Source organism: Malurus melanocephalus, unplaced genomic scaffold (genome assembly GCF_030028575.1).
Source record: "Malurus melanocephalus ecotype Western Australia unplaced genomic scaffold, MMel_1.1 scaffold_19, whole genome shotgun sequence".
In the NCBI taxonomy this organism is placed as follows: Eukaryota; Metazoa; Chordata; class Aves; order Passeriformes; family Maluridae; genus Malurus; species Malurus melanocephalus.
This window is the reverse complement of record NW_026623251.1, coordinates 2,602,570-2,622,117: the sequence shown is the minus strand read 5'-3', so window position 1 is coordinate 2,622,117 and position 19,548 is coordinate 2,602,570. Positions and strand designations below refer to the sequence as shown.

General features: G+C 35.5%; 1 protein-coding gene across 1 annotated transcript in view; it reads left to right on the top strand.

Annotated features, from left to right (window-relative positions):
* Nucleotides 1-19,548, top strand: part of SMYD3 (SET and MYND domain containing 3) — a 335,451-nt gene that overhangs the window by 13,139 nt on the left and 302,764 nt on the right. The gene's annotated exons all lie outside the window — the stretch shown is intronic.

The following is a 19,548-nucleotide window of genomic DNA, read 5'->3' as shown; positions in this document are numbered from 1 at the left end:
AGAGGATATTTTTTCCTTTTTTAAGATTATCATGTTAAAGCTCTTGGGTGAAAAAAAAAGCAAGGAAGTTCAAATGAAATTGAGTCAATCAACCTAAGTAATTTTTTCAYAGTAAGAAAGAGCATATAATATCACTCTTCAGCCTAGAATTTTTCTGCAAAATGAAATGTATTGCAGACATGCTCCCTTCCCATTTTGTCATTTAGTAGTATATGCTAATGTTTGTGATAGTGCTGTATCCCACAAACTGCTTTTTTCCAGAGGCCTTGTGGTTTATTTATTCTGAAAGGCTGCACATAAAGTATTTAAAGTTAGTTTCCACAATACATAAAATGTTTATTATGTTACCAACTAAATATCGTAGGCTTTTGGTGTAGATATTTTGTTAATTTCAATTCAGAAAGCTAAATTCAAACAGTGCTGGCAGAAATATTTTATGTGAAGACTACTCATAATTTAACTCAATTTAATTAAAAAAAAATTAATAATAAATTATACCATACCGTAAGAATTATCGTATGACTTGGTTGTTTTAATAAGTGTATTCTTAATAAATGGTGAAATAAATATTAATTAGTGGTGAAATAAATTAGACTCTTACATTTTTTTTCTGATATAAATAAAAGAAAGAGCCTTTTTGAGAGAAATGCAATGAAAATGCATTAATAAATTAATTTGCATTAAAATGCAAAATAAATTAATTTTTTTTACACTTTAAAAACATCTGTTTGCCTAGTTAAAGAACCTTCTTTTTATCTACTGTGGACAGAAGGAGTAGGAATGATGTAATCAACTATATTGTTTTTCTGTATTTTTTTTAATGCTGATTAGACTGCTGTGATGTAAAGTTGCAATTTTACCTGAAAAACCACACAGTCTGAAATAGACCCAGCCAAAAGGGCATATAGATAAAACCCCATATGTAGTACCTTGTCTCCACTCAAGCTGTTTTACTGTCTTGTGTTGGCRTGCTGCTTTGGCCTGAACTTTGTCAGATACATTTCACATGAAACATGCACCTTGTGTTATCTGGTGTAGAGAATTTTGTGCAGCTGAAGGTAAAACTGATTATCAGAAGATGATCACTGCCTGCTCAGTTTGAACTGAGCTGCAGCTTGTAAGAAATTCTTTACAAATGTTGTTGCCTTCTGGGTAATAATAAGCTTAAGATGGAGACTGGCCATGGTGGCTTTGCAAAAGCAGTGTGATCGCTACTAAACACATTGGAATGCTGGTGAAGAAAATACAGAAAGTTTTAAATTTTTTGTGCACACATGTGCACCTCTCATATATTTTACCAAGGTGATGTAAGTGACCATCAAGAGCAGAATGRAAGTCACAACTTCCCATCTCCATATTTTGTTACCTGGAGAATTTGGAATRCTCCTGTTAATGACATTTGGCCCCCTAAAACTTTGATATCACAAAGATATTTTTAACTTCATGTATTCCATGTGCTGACTGTGTATTTTTCCCCACCCTATTGAATGTAGTGCCAAGTACTGAGTTTTTAAGTTGTTGGTTTTGGTTTTGGGTTTTTTTGTCCATTAAAGTAGGGTTCATTTCCTTCTTTTGCTTGTTTTGCTTAGTCTGTGTGATAGTCTGCCCTTAGAAAAGGGACGAGTAAATGACATAGACCTGTCATGTGTACATATACTTGATATYGTTAATACTAAAAAGAACTGGCAGAAGGGATTGGAGAATCTGACTGGACAGGTGAGTTGGYTGGGAGAAAAGAGCTGTCAACAGCCATGTGCTTTACATGAATAAAATTAGTATCTCATTCAGAGTTTAGTCAAGCACAACTGTCAAGCTTTTTGTAAGACCTTGCTGTCACTCACTAATTTTCCATGTGGCATTTTACAGCCTTCTCAATTTGGTTTTCAAATGAGTGTGTGTTATGAAGTGTGGTATTATGTTAAAATATTAATTTAGTATGCCCCCATCCCTGGTGAGGTAGCAACAGACATTTTCTGCCATTCCCATAGAATGCTTTTTTGAAGATAAGCTGGATGTCCATGCAAATTTATTTTTTTAAGCTGAATAGGGATACTCATTCTCAGCAGGTAAAATTTAAGACTTTGGAACTGTAAAGTCTCTGATAAGACTTTGGCAGTCTCTTCTCTGTAGTATAACTCTAAAGAAGACCAGCTGTGATGACTTCCCTGTGTGGTCATAGAATAAAGAAATTCTACAGATACATGACTTCAAGATGTAATCTTGTTTTCCCAGCCTCTTCCAACATTCCTTTCAAGTTCAGTAGGTGCTTATTYGAACATTGAACTTTTTTGGATCAGTCGTTTCATTGCATGCCACAAAAAGATATAGTCAAAGGTCATTTTTTATTCTGTTTGATGCTGGATGCTCAAGAAAGAAAATAAACAGTCTGCCAGACAAAAGAGAAAAATTATCCTGCAGTGAGATGACTGAATTCCAGATAGTTCCTGGAAAATCTCCAACCTGATTTAGGTTAAAAGAGCTTCTCAGAAGCTCTTTTAAACAATCCTCCTTCTCTGCTGTCCACTGCTCTTGTCTTTGTGAAAATTAATTATGGTTTTATTTACTTGCTAGTGATGCTTAATAGGCAGAGAATCCTCCTGAGTACAGATTTGTAGAAACTGCTCATTGAAAATCAGAGAAAATTTTGCAATTTCTTTCTATAGTAACAGAATTTCATCTCAATATATTATTAGTTTGCATGAGACCTGTGGAAAATTCCGGCTGTACTGGATGGGGAGGTGCTTCAGAACCTTGTACCTTCCTTTCTGACAGTATTGTCCTGTCCTTACTAGAAAATTTGCTTTTGTATCAACCGTACTTTGAGCTGGAGTTGAATTTTCTCATTTTTGTTATCTGATCACTTTTTGGAGGCTTCAGTTTATTTAACATGTCGTTTATCAAGGTTGTGACTGTTTTAAAATTCTGATCCTCAGTATTAAACAGAATTATCTGCAGCTAATTACGTGGTAAGGCTTTAACTCCACTGGGACATTTTCTAATGTCAAGATAAATTTTTGACAGCATGGTTTTACGGTTTAATGATGTTTCCATAACCTTGAGATAAAATCAGTCCTTGCTTTTTATTCTTCAGCTTTTAGTTACATGTGTGAGGAGGTGGCCTGGAGTCCTTTGAGACATTTAATGGATGCAGGATAAAGAGTGAAATTTCTTGTATCCATTTATGGTTCTTTTTAGACTAGCAGACAGAACCATGTGAACCACTTTAAGACATTGAATAAACTCTGTACCTACCATGTTGACTGTAAAACTGTGAGTGACTCTGCTGACAGGAATCAGGCCTAAGACGGCTTCTTTTAGACCGAATATAGGCTTGGTGGTTTACATAGAATTACAGCTACTTGTACTGTGTAAGAATTGACATTTTGAGCATATTGAAATAGTTTGAAAATTTCTTTTCCAATTAATGAGAAATAAAAGAGATTCCAATGTTTGATGGAATGATAGCCATTTCAAAGTTCTCCTCGTTTCAGGTCCTCACATTTACAAGAATAGTAAGACACACACGACCTCTGTCCTTAACTAGCAGTAAGACAAAATCCAGTGACAGTTAATGAGCTGTAACAAGTAGACTTGTAGAACTGTGTAGTATTCTTAAAACAGAATTTTATTGGAAAGAAGTTTTCTAAAGGATGTTTTGATGGAACTGTTAATTACTTTTTGGGAAAGGTTGCTGGATTGAAGATTTTAGGGAACTCCATAGAGCAGAGATGATACCTCCTGTAATAGCAGTCTAATTTTTCTGTTGTGCAAAATTTCACTTGCTGGACAGTATTTTAAACACATGTGGGGTAATAGGGACTAAACAAAGAATTTTTAGCTTTCTGAAATTTTCAATCATTCCTGTGCTTCCAGTCTTGATGCCTGTTTGCTATGAACAGATTCTACTTTGAAAGTAGTCATGCTGCTTTCTTTCAGATCACTGGAGAGGTCACAAACCTACGTATGTAGGAGATTAGTAGTCCYCCTTATGCAGGTGGTGTTTGTTCTGCTCACCACCTTCTTCTCAGGCACTATTCTACTCTTTGCTTTTCAGAACAGTTTAGGATTGACACAGATCAAGAAGTAGAAACAATCTGAATGACTTTAGAGCTATAAGTCCGGGATAGTACAAAAAGAAGTATCTGCATATGTTAGAAACATGTGTGCAACTTTTATATGTCGGATTAATTTCTTTTCATCTCACTTTTGTGAGGCTTGTGAAATTGACATTGAAGTGAAAAAGAGATACAAGTGTGATGCTGTGGGCCAGCCTTTGTGCCCACAAAAAGTTTCTTTTTGTGGCCACTTGTCTGTTTAGGTTGTTGGTGTAATTGATTTTATTTTTATCTTCAGACGAATTAAGGAGGCTCTGTTAAGAGGTAAATCCCTCAAGAGACGAAATACCCTAATCTCTTTAAAATCCTTTTTTTRTTTCTCCTATCAAAATTTAGGTATTTTTAATTTGTTCTTCTAACTTTTCTGTACTTTTTATTCCACTCGATGCTTTGAAAGAATTTCTKTTCAACATGAAAGGCATTAGTACCAATTAATAAGAAATCTTACTGCTGAAAGGGTTTTGGTATCTATATGCATAGATAGAAGAGAGCCAGGAGCTGAGCAGTGTCACTTGGCCTTTGTAAAGTCTGAATACTAAATTATGGTAATTTGTGTGTTGTTTTATGTGTAAGTTGAAGGAGATACTTAATGATATGACTGATAAAATATGTTTAATCCTCACATTGCTCCTTCAGATCTTACAGGCATCAGAGAACGTGTGTTCTCTGAGAAGACCTTGGAATACAAGAAAAACTGCCTGGTCAAGATATTCTTCAGTAATGCTCTCAATAGGTAACTCTTACTTAGGATTCACTGGTTAACTTAGTAATTAATGTATAAAATAATCAGGGAAATTGAAATTGACATATCAAAAAAGTCAAAAGAAATATTGGGGTAAAATTATGAGCAGTTTAAGAGTTGTTAAAGTCATACAGGTGAAGGTTGATTTCTGATGCTAGGCTTGCTAATGTAATGAACTCTGGATGCRTTTGTTCAGTTTCCCTGTGACTGAGAGGCTGTGAAGTTTTTTRTCCTGGAGACAGGAAAAAAAGCAAGTTTAATCCATCATTGGTCTTAGTGTAATTCAAAGCTAATGTACATTGCTATCCTGTCTCATGGTAAATTGAAGACCAGTACTGACAAATTGATTTTTAGTCATGGCTCAGGAAACTGTTTGGCAAAAAACTTTTTATTCTGATAGTTCTTTTTTATWATAAATGCCAAAGTTTTATAACTGGTTACGCTTAGGTGCTCAGCATATATTTGTATTTGTTAATCTTCTTGACTCTTAATTTTAGAGTTGTAGGAATATGTTTCTGCTCATCAATCTATATCAGAACATTTTTCTCTGACCATTGCCATCTTTAAGCCTACTGCATGAGATTGGTGTTTATCTTTTTAGCTATAGTGCTATTGATTTAGTATTTCTGTTGATAAAATTTCAGTGTGAATATGGACATCGTGTGCRCTCTCTCCTGTACTCTGTGTGTGTGATTCTAAGCTACTGAAAGCTTCACACCTACAGCTGTGCAAAACTGACTTGCAATCATCCGAAATATTGTATTCAGTTACTGCCAAAATAATTTCAGGAGAATTTTTCTGCCCTCTCTTTCCAGGGTATTCCACAGGGTCGTAACAGAAGGTTCTGATTGACCTTCATATTTGTATTGAGAAAACATTAATGATCACTTGCCTAACATATACTGTTGATTCTGAGTTGCTGTCTTATCTAGCATGAGGGGCATGAACTAAGATCAGCCTCTGCAGTATGCAAACCCAAAGGAAATGGGAAAAGCTGAATGCATTAGGAGAAAACTAAGTTTGTGCAACATAGAAACAGCCAGAAGTTATTTGAATATTGTATTTTATTGTTTGCATACTTGAATGTCAGCATTTTAAACTCCTTTTTTGATGGTGATCCAGTCACTAAGACATTCATGAACTGAGGTTTAGGCACTTGCACATGTTTCCAAAAAACCGCCCCCCTTGGATTTGTCAGACAGCCTTGCAGAAACTTGGATGAGCCAGTGTCACSTAATGGGCAGAGCTGTTTGACCCCTTGACTTGAGAACAGTACTGGAAGAAGTCCATGATGCAGCCTAATMTGTGTCATAACTTCATTCTGCATGTCAGCTCTTTTGAGGACGGGCAATTTTTTATAAGTACAAGGAGGTGTAAAGAAGGAGCTGGTATTTTAGCAAAGGAGGGTAGGGGAAATCTKGGGGCTATTTAATAATTCATTTGCTTGGTCTGGGATCATAGGGTTTTTAGCCTGGTATCCATTGTTTCCGCTTCAGTTCTGCTGTTCTTGAAAGCGCAGGAGAATGCAGAAAATCTGAAGTTTACCTTCTTGTTTTCAATTTACCTCTGCTTATGATTTCATGGTGTGTGTTAAATGGCAATAATGCTTTTCACTTGTGTAGTGCTTCTGATAAGCCTCAAGGAGAACTTGAATAAGATTTAGCAACAATTCTTTATAGTTCTCTTGTGTACCAGACAAGTATATATAAGAAAATTAAGGCTAAYAGAAACTGTTCCTATAGCTGCCTTTTGATAAGAGTTCTGTAGGGCATTCGGAACCAAATCATATCTGTCCTACCACTCAGTGTAGCAATCAGAGTCTGCTGTTTGTTTCTAAAATGGAACAATGAGCAAGCATAAAGACAATTGGAATATGAACAGTTGTGAATAAGAGCCTACACCTTAAGTTGTATCTTTAAAATTTTACAGAAATAGTTCTATACTGCTGCTAGGATTTGCATTACGTTTCTTATCACCTTTGGTTAGCTCAATGTTCTTTCTTGAAGTCCAGATTGCAGAGGAAGTGGCAGCCACTGTGCGTCAGCTTTGGAAACGTGGTGTAAATGGAAGTTAGAGAAAAGTTAGTAAACATGTTAATAAAATGGGAAGAAATATTGCACCAGTACCCTGGAATAGGGATGATAAACAGTCTGATAAGACTCCTCTCTCTTTATTTCACCAAGGAAAGCTGAGTCACCACAGGAAGTTATTTTTGTCTAAGATGATTTTTCAGGTTTAGTGGTTTTCTTTTATTTTCCCATCGAATTGTAATTTGGGGAGATAATTTTCCATAGCAATTATCTTAATTTTCAGTCACAGTAGTTACCTTCAAGAGCAAAAGGATAYTATAGCAGACCATGAAACAAGGCTTCAACCATTTTATCTGTTTTTAAATTAGAGTACAAGWTCACAAATAAAGTGTAAGCTTTTGCTAACAAAGCATGTTGCAGWGAAAGTAAGACTATACGACTTCAATACTTCAAACTGAACTTATGGCGTAATTGGGATCCTCTCATTTAGTTGTATGTACCATCTGCTTTACAAAGTGCCTATTGYATAACAAGCATCAGGTGTAGAAAACGAGATAGAAGTGTTTTAAAGAAAGGAGTGTTTGGGTAAAATTTGTAATAATTTGTCTGTGTGTATCAGGAAAGAGCTTTGTTCATGAAGGATGGAGGGTAATGAAAAGACTATTTTGGAAGGAAGTTAATTCAGTGCAGATTGAAAAGCATAAGCTGATAGAAAAGGCACTGCCTTGAGTGGGCCAGCATAGGTGTGTGTATGTGTGTGTGAGCAAAGTTGTATACTACTTGTGCAGTTGACCCTTTTTCTGTCATGCTAAACTGATGGTTGAATTGTTTTTTGTTGTTTGTTTTTTTTTTTTTAAAAGATGTGTAGAACTGAAAAGGATCCAGAAGCTTAAATACCATTACTTTGCCTAATTCTACTCAGAGCATATCCACAAAACACACCATTTTAAAAGCCAGTGGTCTCTGGCATGTGATATACATCAGTCTGTTTTCCGACACCCTTATGGAAGTGAAATGGAAGCAGAAATGATGAAAAGCTTTAGTGGTTATAGCAATTGGAGTACATGCAAAAAAATGTGTGGGGTGAGGCACCTTTTATGTTTAGGAAAAGCCAGCATGAAACAAGGTCATGGAGAAGTTTACTAAAGATCAGAGTAATAAATGAAAACCTTTAAATCCTCTATTGGTAATTTTAAAAGCCTCTAATTGAGGAGGATCAGCCTGATAACTGCTTGTAATGCTATTGGTAGCAAAATGTTCTATCCTTGTCTCTAGGATGACCTGCAGTGGGGTTGCTTAAAGCATTTTTTTGTTTGTTTGTTGTGTCTGTGGCAGAGCTAGAATTTCAATGGGTGTCAATTAAATTACACCTACCTACATAAAATTTAGTCTTCAAAAGTGTGTTCTCTCCCTATTCCCCAATATATTTTTGCTTTAACTGTTGTTGTGGTGTGTCATGTTCTATTTCATTGAAACTACTCCTAAGTTTGTTGTAGAAATGAGATGGAGAAAGAAACAATTAGACCATGGTACTGGTTCATTATCAAATTGATCCACTCTCCTGTATTTTAGCATGGGTGAGCAGCTGTCACAATGTGATTGTAGCACTGATGCACTGCAGGCTGGTGTGATGCTGCTTAGCTTGTGCCATGGCAGCCTGACGTTGACAAAGGCTGTCCTACCTGGCTCCATGACAGGATATGACAATGCTTATGGGTACTCTGCAATAGTGGCTGGCAGCAGATTCTGCAAGCAAAGTGCAAGAGCTCTGCCRTCAACAGCCAGGATGATTTGTTATAGCCTTCTTTGCCTCTCCCTACACATCTACACCAGAATTTCCCACACTGTCCTCAAGTAAGTTAGATTGTGACTGACTGGCAGAATCAGACCCAGGAATAATTTAATTTGCCTTAGTGATTAAATTTTTTTCCTCTCCCTTTCCTCTTGATTATGTAAATATTGACTAGACTTATCAATGCTATAACCACCAATAAATTGTRTTTCTTCTGACAGAAGAAACTTTCTTCCTTTGAAACTTTCTGTGCTGGTTATGAACTTTTTAAAATTTTAAGTGTGTTCATTCAAATGTGTCCCTAATGTCATAGATACAGCAGATAATGCATTTGAACTTATCTCCCTTCTGAATTTCAAGTAGTCGTGGGTGTTTTAAAGTTTTTATAATCACTTTTTGAAATCTGGTGGTATTTTTCTAGCTTAAAATAGAAATCTACAGTATTAAAGCCTTCTTCCTTCTCCCATTCCACAAGAATATTCTTCAGTCTGTCAACAAACCTTGTGCTTTGCCTGTACTCACAAATGTAAAATGAATCTTCTTTCTTCTTCCATCATTATCAAGGCTAAGGTTTCATTCAACTTTCAGAGGAAAGTGGATTGGATGCCTGCTCTTTGATGGGTATTTTTATGCATCACAAGGTCACTGAAGTCAGTGTTATCTACACTCATCATATAAATAGATAGGATGTGGTTATGTGTTGCTTCTAGTCAAGATAGAAATGGTGACATGCTAACCGACTGCTCTGACAATATTAATTCAGTGTTGTGGGTGAAAATTACTTTGTATCTATTCGCCTCTAGTCTGGGAAGATAGTAAAGAAGGTGCACAGACTGTTGTCTGTAACATCAATGTTTTCTGCTATGCAGGAATTATATTGACTAAGTAATGCTGACATGTTTCTCATTTTATAGCAATTTTAGCCTTTAAGCTTGGACTCAAATTAAAATATCTGTATTTAAAACAGCAACTTGCATGGTGTGCATTTATGCTGTCTAATCTTCTGAAAGAATCATGTTTGCTTCTATACTTCACAGAGTATGAGGTACAGTTCCATGAGCTGGCTGATAATGAGAAGCTGTTGCAACAGCATAGAATTGCTTATTTTACTTTTAAACTTACAACCTTTTTTGTATTTTTATGTATTGTATGGGTTTTTTAACCTGAGACAATATGCATCATCCTTTTGGTAGTTTAAATGSCATAAATCTGAACCATCTCACTAAATGCAAGATTTTATTTGTCTGGGTTTTAGAATTAACATTGCATGTATTGACTATTATTTTTTTGTCTTAAAAAGTGAAGTGCAGTCTATAGTTTTACAAAAAATTCTATAGTAGCTGAAGAAGCAGCTGGTGGGAATATAATGATAGTGTTGGAGTTTTCCTAGTGGATTTGGACTGATGATAGATATGAGTCAAACATCATTTTCTGTCTTAATTATACAAGATCATTATGTTTCTCATTCCATAGCAATTTTTTTTTCATTAAACTATCCTTTTAGTCATATCAGACAGATTGTAGTTTTTAATGTAAGTTCCATTCATTTGATTAGAAAGCCACAGTTCTGAAAAATTCCAGTGATAAAGCTTGCTGCAGTACTTTCATCAGTTTGCCCCCATTCTGTCAGTTTACTCAGGACCAAAATTTGTACAATTACCTGGATGATGTACCTAGGCTGACTGCAGAACTGAGTGATGGCAGGAATAACCACGAGGAGAATTCAGCTTGTTGTCTTAACATCCCTCTACCTGTTATTAAAAGCAGGGAAAAGTGTGTTTAACCATTTCCTATTAAATAAATATACTTGAGATGAATCAACAKTGGCTGCTGAGAATCACAGCAAGATTTGTACCACCATCTTCAGMATAAGTGAACCACAAGGTACAAAAAATAGAAACAATTTGGTTTAATTGTGTTAGCTGTGGTTTTGAAAAATATTTTTTCCTGCTAAAMACAGTCACCTAAAAAAATTCTTGACCTAATGAAGGTGTTAATGGATGTGCTTCCTCTGTGTTAGTGAACTGTCTTGGCAATATCTTGTCATGGCAGAAATAGAGAATATAAGAACCTGTAAACAAAAAGTACTCAGTAACAGCAGGATGTCCTATAACTCAGTAGGATGTTATATCACATTAATGGTTGTTATTTGCAAGCKTGCWTCTTSTTGGAAGTAGCTGAATTTAGGTAGAGTTCTGATGTCTCACAATGGTTCTGGATGTTGCAGATGATATCAGTATGTAATACATCATAGTTCATGCTCTTCTGTCAGGGCTAAAAGCAAATCTGTATCTGTGTACAAGACCAGAGAGATAACAAACCTCCATAACTACACAAATTTTGAATATAGAGAAACACTGCCAAATAAATAGAGCTGCATCTGGTAGCTTTGTATTCTGGAAGAAACTGTGATCCATTGGTACAGCTCTGCTGGGAAAACAAACTGAAAGAGTTGGAGTATCCACTGCAGCAAGGGATTTTTGACCATCAAATAGCCTACTTTTTGGGAGAAGAGTAAGTATATACACATCTGCTTTCCATGCACCATGCTGGGAGCACCATGCTCCCAGCTATATTTCTTTGAAGTTTTTATCTTCAAATCAAGGAATTGCATTGCAGACAACAGAATAAATAAAAGTTATGCTGGCAAACATGTCCATGATATAATCAAAGCAACCAGCCCAGTTTAGTAGGTCCACTATTATGATTTCTAGTAACTCTTTCTATTACTATCTAAATGTTGTAGATTTGCAAGAAATTAAATTTGTGAATTTAATTTTCTGATCACTCARTTTCTAGATGRTGTATGAGAGAAATGTGAAGGCTCWTAAGAAAGGCACAGAAAGAGAAAACCAAGCCCACTTATAAGRGAGCAYGGTGTTTGCCAGTTAAGTCTGAGACAACATTGGAACACCATTGTTTKTTACCAGAGCATCTCTTGTGGTTTTTTGGTATGAGCATACCRATTCTTGCAGAAATTTAAGTGAATRTGCCKAAGTGTGAGAAATAGAGGTTATGAGAGACTGGTGGGTTCYGACTCATTTGTGTSGTTCATTATATTCTATATTAATTAYTTTGCTAKCATTAATTACATYAGCTGTAAATACATTAGCTGTACACATAAAGKGGGAAGTTGTGAATGTCACTACATTCTTTTAATCATGCTGTGTTGCTGATATCCCCTTGACTGGAGTTCTGTTGTCAGTGTGCAGTTTGAGGAGATTCCATTTTTCCATTGCTGTGGTGGAGGGGAGAAATGGTGCATAGATATTTCATCTATAAGATGAAGCTTGTTGCATCCAGATTGTTGGACCAAACAARCATATAACAATAACTTACATTTATCTGCTGCCTTCTCCTGGACTGTTTTACTCCAGAGTTCTCACACAATCAGCTTTCTGAGGTATGAAGGTATGAGTGTGTTACATGCTGTCATTCTGTGGCAATTGATATTTACTTGAGCTAGGATCAAATAGGGAATGCTTGATTGTTTAATGATAATTCTGTAATTAGTATTTTTAGTGATTGGAAATATCTTTGGGTCTCATGAAATGATTTATTTTCATGTAGCAATATGAATTAAGGTGTGTATCTGAAGCTTGTCAAATTTTCTCCTTGTGTCTCATCTTTCCAGTGGGTAGCTGTTGTACATCCTCTTACATTTCATTGAGTAATTGCCTTAGTTCTTTACTAAAGAAAGGAAAAGGCAAAAATACRATCAACTCTTTTAGACCAACAAAATTTGCTTGTTACAGTGCTACTAACAGAAGTACTCATCRCTCAGCAAATGAGAAACTCTGAGTATATGAACACTCATACACACATATTTTCAAATCAAAATTGCAGAGAATTTGGAGAACCTTCAAGAGAGAGGGCAGGTGGCTATTCTAGCTGATGAAAGCAAATGGTGTTGATTAAAAACAGCTAGTGATCAGYTGTGGAATTTACAATAGTGATGCACAGTGACTTTAAATTATTGTTCCAAGCAAAGCTGAGTTCTCAGAAAAAAAAATACAGTGAAAGACCTGACCAWGGGATCCTACAATGTTCACTTGGTCTTTTTGGATATTCTAACTAGCTTTGTTTAAATAGTCAATTTTGCTCTTCTCTCAGTAACACTGATTTTTATAACTGGGTCTAAGTGGAAAGAAAACCAACAGATTTTTTATATCCAGAATGCCTGAAAGGTTTTTAAGGCTGACAAATAATTTTGCGTAGTGATGGTAGTCTACTGTTCTGGTCCATATTGCAGATCTGTACAGGGATCATTTGCCCAGGCTGTTTGGCCATGGGAATCCATTCTGACTCTGCGATCTGGTGTTCAGCCTTGTSTGTTGAGATTCTAGTAAATTGAGATTCAGCCACTGAGAATCCCATAACTGATTTAATGGGATTTGGGACAAGATCTGGATGTATTCATTGCTTCTTAAGAGCAAGCAGGGAAGAAAACTTGAATTTTTCCTGCACTGATTTGTTGCCAGAAGCTCCCTGCATCTGCTCACATGTCATTCTGTCTTGATAAGTCAGTCTGCCTCCACATATCTGCCTTAGCTCTTCCGTGTTCTGGGAGATGTTATATTTGAGTTATGTTCAGCACAATGTATGTTCAGTGTGAAATGTACACCATGGAATGATTGTTAGCACTATCAGCACATGCACATGCTATTTTGCTATAGGTTAGAAGGAATTAATTAGCACTGCTATTATTGAAGTGTTACTAATTAATGTTACACTGTAGTCATATGCTGTAAAAAATTTTCAATAATCTGTTCGATAATCTGTTTCACATATGTAACAGACATATGTTGTTACGCAAAAGGAAGGTAGCTGAAATCAGGATTGCCTGGGGTTTTACTTGATGTAGATGCATTTTCTAGGGAAAATGAAACTGAAGTCTTGTAGATCACACAACACTTMTGTGTGTGTAGGTTATGCAGAAGGGAATATCTGAGTCTATGATCTTTGAGTCCCTAAGAGAAGACCTTTAATGGAGCTTGACTTTATGCCAGAACACTCTGAAATCAGCTTGAAAGTATTATTGATGTGTTTGTTGTAAGTTAAGGCACTCAGCATAGTAAAGGAATGCTAGAGTACTTTGGAAGATAGGATGAAAACTACTTTAAAAGTATTTCCCATGGAAACACTCTTGCTCTCTGATGCTTCCATATGGCTGTGACAAATGTTTCTGCTCCTTTATTTTAACTGRCAGGGAACCTGTAATTAAAGTATCGAAAGATGCACTGGAAAAAAAAATATTTCTTTGAGAATTCAACTGGATTTCCTATCTATGGGGATATTTTTATTTGTAGAAAAGTGAGACATGCTTGTAAATGCAGAAAGCTKCTTTGATGTGCTCTTGAGACATCTGTCCTTGATTAACTGCTTGAATCAGTGATGTTGTGTGTTTGTGCCTTGTTGCCAGGGAAGCCATCATTGATAGCTTCTTTTGAGAAAGAAAAAGCAGCAGATGAAAATGTACTCATTTGCTGCTTCATTCTGAGGTTGAAACATTGCCCAAATTAACTCTTGCACGTTTCATTTTTTGAGGCCTTTGTRGTTCTGTGACTATAATAATTGGGAAATAATTTTGAAAACTTTTATGCAAAAGCATAAAGGATRGAAAAGACACTGTTAAAAATGTTGAGCTAGGGGTCATCCATTCTCAGCTATCATGATACAAAAGATACCCTGTTAACAGTGTTTGGTTATGCAGCTTTTTGTATTAATAGAGTTCACCCAGGAAAACTTGTTTCAAATGTGTTCCTAGTAGTTGGCAAGAAAAAAGAAGCAAGTCTCTTTTATATCTACCRATGTGAGACAAATTCCTTTTTTGATGTCTGGTGTTTAAGTTTTAACAGTTGTTGCCAACAGCCTACCTGTCTAAGTTAAATAGCTGTTGGATTGCACCAAAATATTTGAATACAATTCTTTTAATAGATAAGTCATTTGTGGAATTTCTGAAACTCCCTTAATTATAAGGAACTGTCTGGGCCTAAACTGAAAAAGCTTGTTAGATTAAAAAAAATTAAAAAAATCTTTATTTTTAACTTTTTTCCAAGCAAATGGAGAATTGAAATTTTAATGTCAGTGGCAGTGAAATAAAAAACTAAGTTTTTCAAAGTAATTTTTATAGTTTTTCCAGTGGTTGTATCTTATATACATGTAGAGACAAGGCTAGGATAATGATATTGAAATTCTCCAAGTGGTGGATTTATTACAGAGGAATTCCTAAGGACTTTAAATCAATGCTGGCTTTTTTTTTAAACTGAAATGCACCATCTTCTTCAAAGAGAAAGAGAACCATTGCAATATTTAAAATTCCATAAACAGCTTTAGTATTGCTGCTCTTTTAGGAAAGATCTGTCCTTTCTTTGGCTCTAAATGACTCTGTCRTTGTCTTTCCACATGAGCCTGGTAAAGCCATGCTTGCAGAACTGCATCCCATGGAAATTGCTGGCTGCAGGAAAGCATTATTGCAAGCAGAACAGATCTGTAGGCAGGGATATCTCCTGCAGGCTAGGAAGGTTTGAAGAGAGCAAAAGAGGCAATCCAAAGGTTATTTGAGCATGGATTTTTATATGATGCAAAATAAAAAAAAAAAGAGGACATTTCATCATGGCATTTTCTTGTTGCAGTATTACTGGATTWACAGTTAATCCATAATGTAAATAATATTAATATTATTTGTAACTGCTTCTACATTTTGGATAATACTACTCATTGTGTGTGTAAAGAAACCAATAAAATAATCAGTTTATTTTAACTATGGCTGATAGCTGCTTTYGTGAAGGCAGCATTAGTAGCTTTGCTCAGACATGACATGACGTCGAAATTTTCAGCAAAATCCCTCATGAATTTTATGGTTGCAGTGGAGTCCTTTAAAAACTGTGTTGTTACAGAAATGACATAAGATTTAATGTGACTCATTTTTCGTATAATTTAAAATGTATCATTGCCTTTGGTGGAAGATGAGTTGGAAAACAGGAAATGCTGATCRTGTGTGACATGATCTGAGGTTGAATTGCTCACATTTTTATTTCTTTTGACATTCAGTATTTATTTGAAATTTCCTTTTTTTTTTAGCATTAGGTAACACAGGGAAGAATAATCTCAATACGTGTTTATTACAACTGGTATTTCTGTGTAGGCTCAGCTTTGTTRGGAAAACTAGTTGTGACTGCTGGGTAATTATAAGGTTGGGATTGCCCCTAGAAATCCAGATGCAGTAGGTTACTGTGTGGGAAATAAAAGCTGGCAGAATTTTCAGCTTTCTTTAATGCTATGTTGTTGTTGATAGTGACTTCTTTTTTTGACTAAACACAATCCATTTTGATAGATTAGTTTCCAAACTCATTTGTCTTTATTAAAAAGGGACTATTTTGCAAGCCAGTTTGGACTGTTTTGAAAAACATGACTGGTGTTTAAATGTGGTCTTCAGAAAGTGCTTTGCTCTGGTTTATCTAACAACTTGTTAACGTCATATAAATTAAGCTGAACTAGGTCAGGATATTGTGATCTAATCATATTAATGCAATGATTTGCTTTTAAGAAGCTACTATTAAAATTTAAAAACTTGGTGTTTCCCAAACCTTGAACTTGAAAAAAAGAGAAGCTCTTSTATGTTTGACTCAACCCCTTTTTTTTTTCCTTTCTATTTAAGTACAGAAAATAGTAACTATTYTTAAAGTGGGAATATAAAACTAAGAAACTGCTTGACATGCCTGAAGAAAAGATGCAAGAAAGGCAGAAGTAAGGGGTCAGGTGGCATCTTCCTATTCTCCCAATTAGCTTCAAACAGGGAGATATCTGATCAATGAGAAAAGGGCTASAGTGCTAGAGTTCCATTTCCAGTTGCATTTTTTGTAGCATTTCACAGTAAACGACTTTGGATCTTATGGCTAGTGGTTTTAATGAAGCCCTTTAAAAATGAGTAAARCACATAGTGTTTTAAATTTGGAGATTTTCCCTGGTTTCATTGCTATACYAAACAAAACAAGAGATTTATGATATTCTGAAACACTGCAGAACATTTTTAATAACTTTGGAATAGTTTGGATTGGCAAGGTGCAGAATAAATGGCAGCTAATTCTGATGGCTGAACCTGATCTAACTTTCCYTGTTGTGGATAAGAGGACATAGAAAAAGCAGAGGGGAGAAGGAGTATAAAGGGACAAGTAAAGGTTTTAATTTGGTGACTTTTTTTTATTTTTGATCCATATGCATTGCTTCAAAGATGCTACAGACAAGTTAYGAGCTGGCAGGTTTGCCTTGACAGCTGTTACCTTGGACTTTRGAGTATTCCCCCTCATCAGTGGTACCATCTGGCTGCTCTGACATGATATTTCTACTTCATCAGTCTTTGGTAAATTGGGTGGAGCTGTGGGAGCCGTTTCATCCTGTGTTTCTAATGCTGTGCTGCTGTAGTACTGTTATGTGTAAGAGATCAGAGATGAAAAGATAAGGCCTGAGAGGAGAAGAAAACATCAGATCTGTCATGTMTGAGACTGGTGTGACTGCTGGTCTGCTGATTTGAAGAAGTCACTGTTATTTTAAAAAATGAATATAACTTTTGGCTCAGAAAATTCCTAGGGCAGAGTTTGGTGGGGACTGGGAWGAATATACTGGTGAAAAGATCCCCCTCTCTATCTCTCTCTCTCTCTCCGTGTTTACTACACCTTTTCACAAAGAATCGGGTGCAGGCTGGTCAGAAASATATTGCTTGCACATTCACATTTGTTTTGACCTGGAATAGCTGTTCTTAAATGATTTGTTAATCCTGTTTWTCAAAAGTAAGCTGATGGTCTGTCAGTCTACCTCAGGAATTCCTCATGTCAACACACATTCTTAGGAGTAAGAATTAAAACTCCCTGAGTAAAATTCTGTGTTTCAAAAGCATAGAAATATTTTAAATAGATCACATTATTAAACAGGATGGATATTAAATGATGTATGAAATTGTAGTGATCACTGTGATTCTTTGTAATGCACACTGCTCATTTTTGTGTGTTCATATGGTCTCTCCATACAATGTGAAAACCTTTTAAACTTGTGTAAATTCAGGTAGCTTTGCTGATTTCAGTGGATATCATTGGGAACTGCAGCTCCATACTTTCCAGAAACCAAGTATAATGGTTGCTAGCAAGAGGGCAGCTGATTAATCATCTGGATTTCATGGTCAATAGGTGGAAATTATCTGCATTTGATTTTTATGTGAAAAAGTGAACAAATAAATTACTTCTGTCCTTTGACAGGAGTCATGTACATGCCTGCTACATTAAGTGAGTCTTTAGCTGAGAATACAGAGCTGTTGGCTAAAATATTARCAGTTATTGTAATATTTATAAACAAGTGAATAATATGTAACACCAGCCTGTATTTTTGCTGTTCTTTTTTAGTGTATTTAATACAAAAAATGTGTTGTGGAGTTCGTTGGTTTTGTTTATTTTAAATATTTGCTTTATTTTTTATCACCATAAAGATGATGTTCAATCAGTATTTAAAAAGAAAAAGTTCAGCATGTATTTTCCACTTGGTCCTGATGACAATGTCACTGTCAAATATAAATTATTCTCAATAAAAACAATATATGGGTTAAAATCAAATCTTACCAAATCAGTGTTAACTGATTTGTTGTGTAGGAAAGGTGGCACAGGAGAGACCTGAGCTGTCCGTCTGTTTCAAGTGACATGTGGTAGAACAARAGGTAAATGCCTAAAGTTGTGTAAGGGGAGGCATAGGTTGGATGTTAAGAACTTTTTTTTTYRTGGAAAGAATTGTTAARCATTAAAACAGGCTKCYSAGAGAGGTGCTGGAGTCACCATCCCTGAAGGTGTTTCAAAGATGTGTAGATGTGCTGCTTAGGGACACGGTTTCATGGCAGACTTGGCAGTGCTAGGTTTATGACTGGACTTGAYGATTTTAAATGTCTTTTCAAACMTAAATGATTCTGTGACTGCATGACCTTATGGAAAATAGATTCTTGYTGAACTAATTATATGGTTTTATTGATGGATTTGCATGTTAAGTGGASAAAGATAATRTTGCTGTTAAACCAAGTTTTTTGKTTTTGGTCATGTAAATKAAGAAAAAAACAGATCACATACCAYCTAAAAGCCTTGCAGAATTTATAGCTATCATAGCATTCTTTGAAAATGAGATTATTCCCTCCACATGCTTTTTGGATGTCTGACTCAGWGGGATAGATTCTTGACCTTGTGCTATTCAATACTTTAGTCATCCTTTGCAGGTGATGATCACTTAATGCATTTACCCAARCACTGACAAAAGACTAGATTAAACTAAAGCTGTTGSGTAAGACATTGGGATAAATCCAAACTTTTTATTTCAATATAGCCAATATTTATTGCATTGCATTTTTASTCTGTGACTTGCATCCCCACTTGAYCAAACCCATGTATTCTTTGATATTAGCATTTTAGTAATAAGAGTTTATCCCATGCACAGTTTCATTGTACCCATTCAGATAGGACTAGCTTGTTATTTACTTGCATGACTAGATAAAGATGTTGTCTACAATATTTTATTTGGAATGAAGTCAAATGTTCACTTCCAGTAAGTGAAAACAGCTAAAATGCTTCAAAATGTTTAAGTAACTTATYTTCCGATTATTGTGGTAGCAAATCTTGGATTTGTGCAAATGTAAGCCTTTTGTATCAKGAAGTCACAAAACTGATTGATAAAAGGATACTTAATTATACAAAAGCTTATTTTACACTTCTAAATCTTGACTTCATAGAAGGAAGCAAATAYGCAGAATTTCTTGATAGATTCAAGACTCAGAGGGAGATACAGCAAGTTAAAACAATACAGTATCCTCATTTTTTCATGGCTTACTGACAAAATTTATGC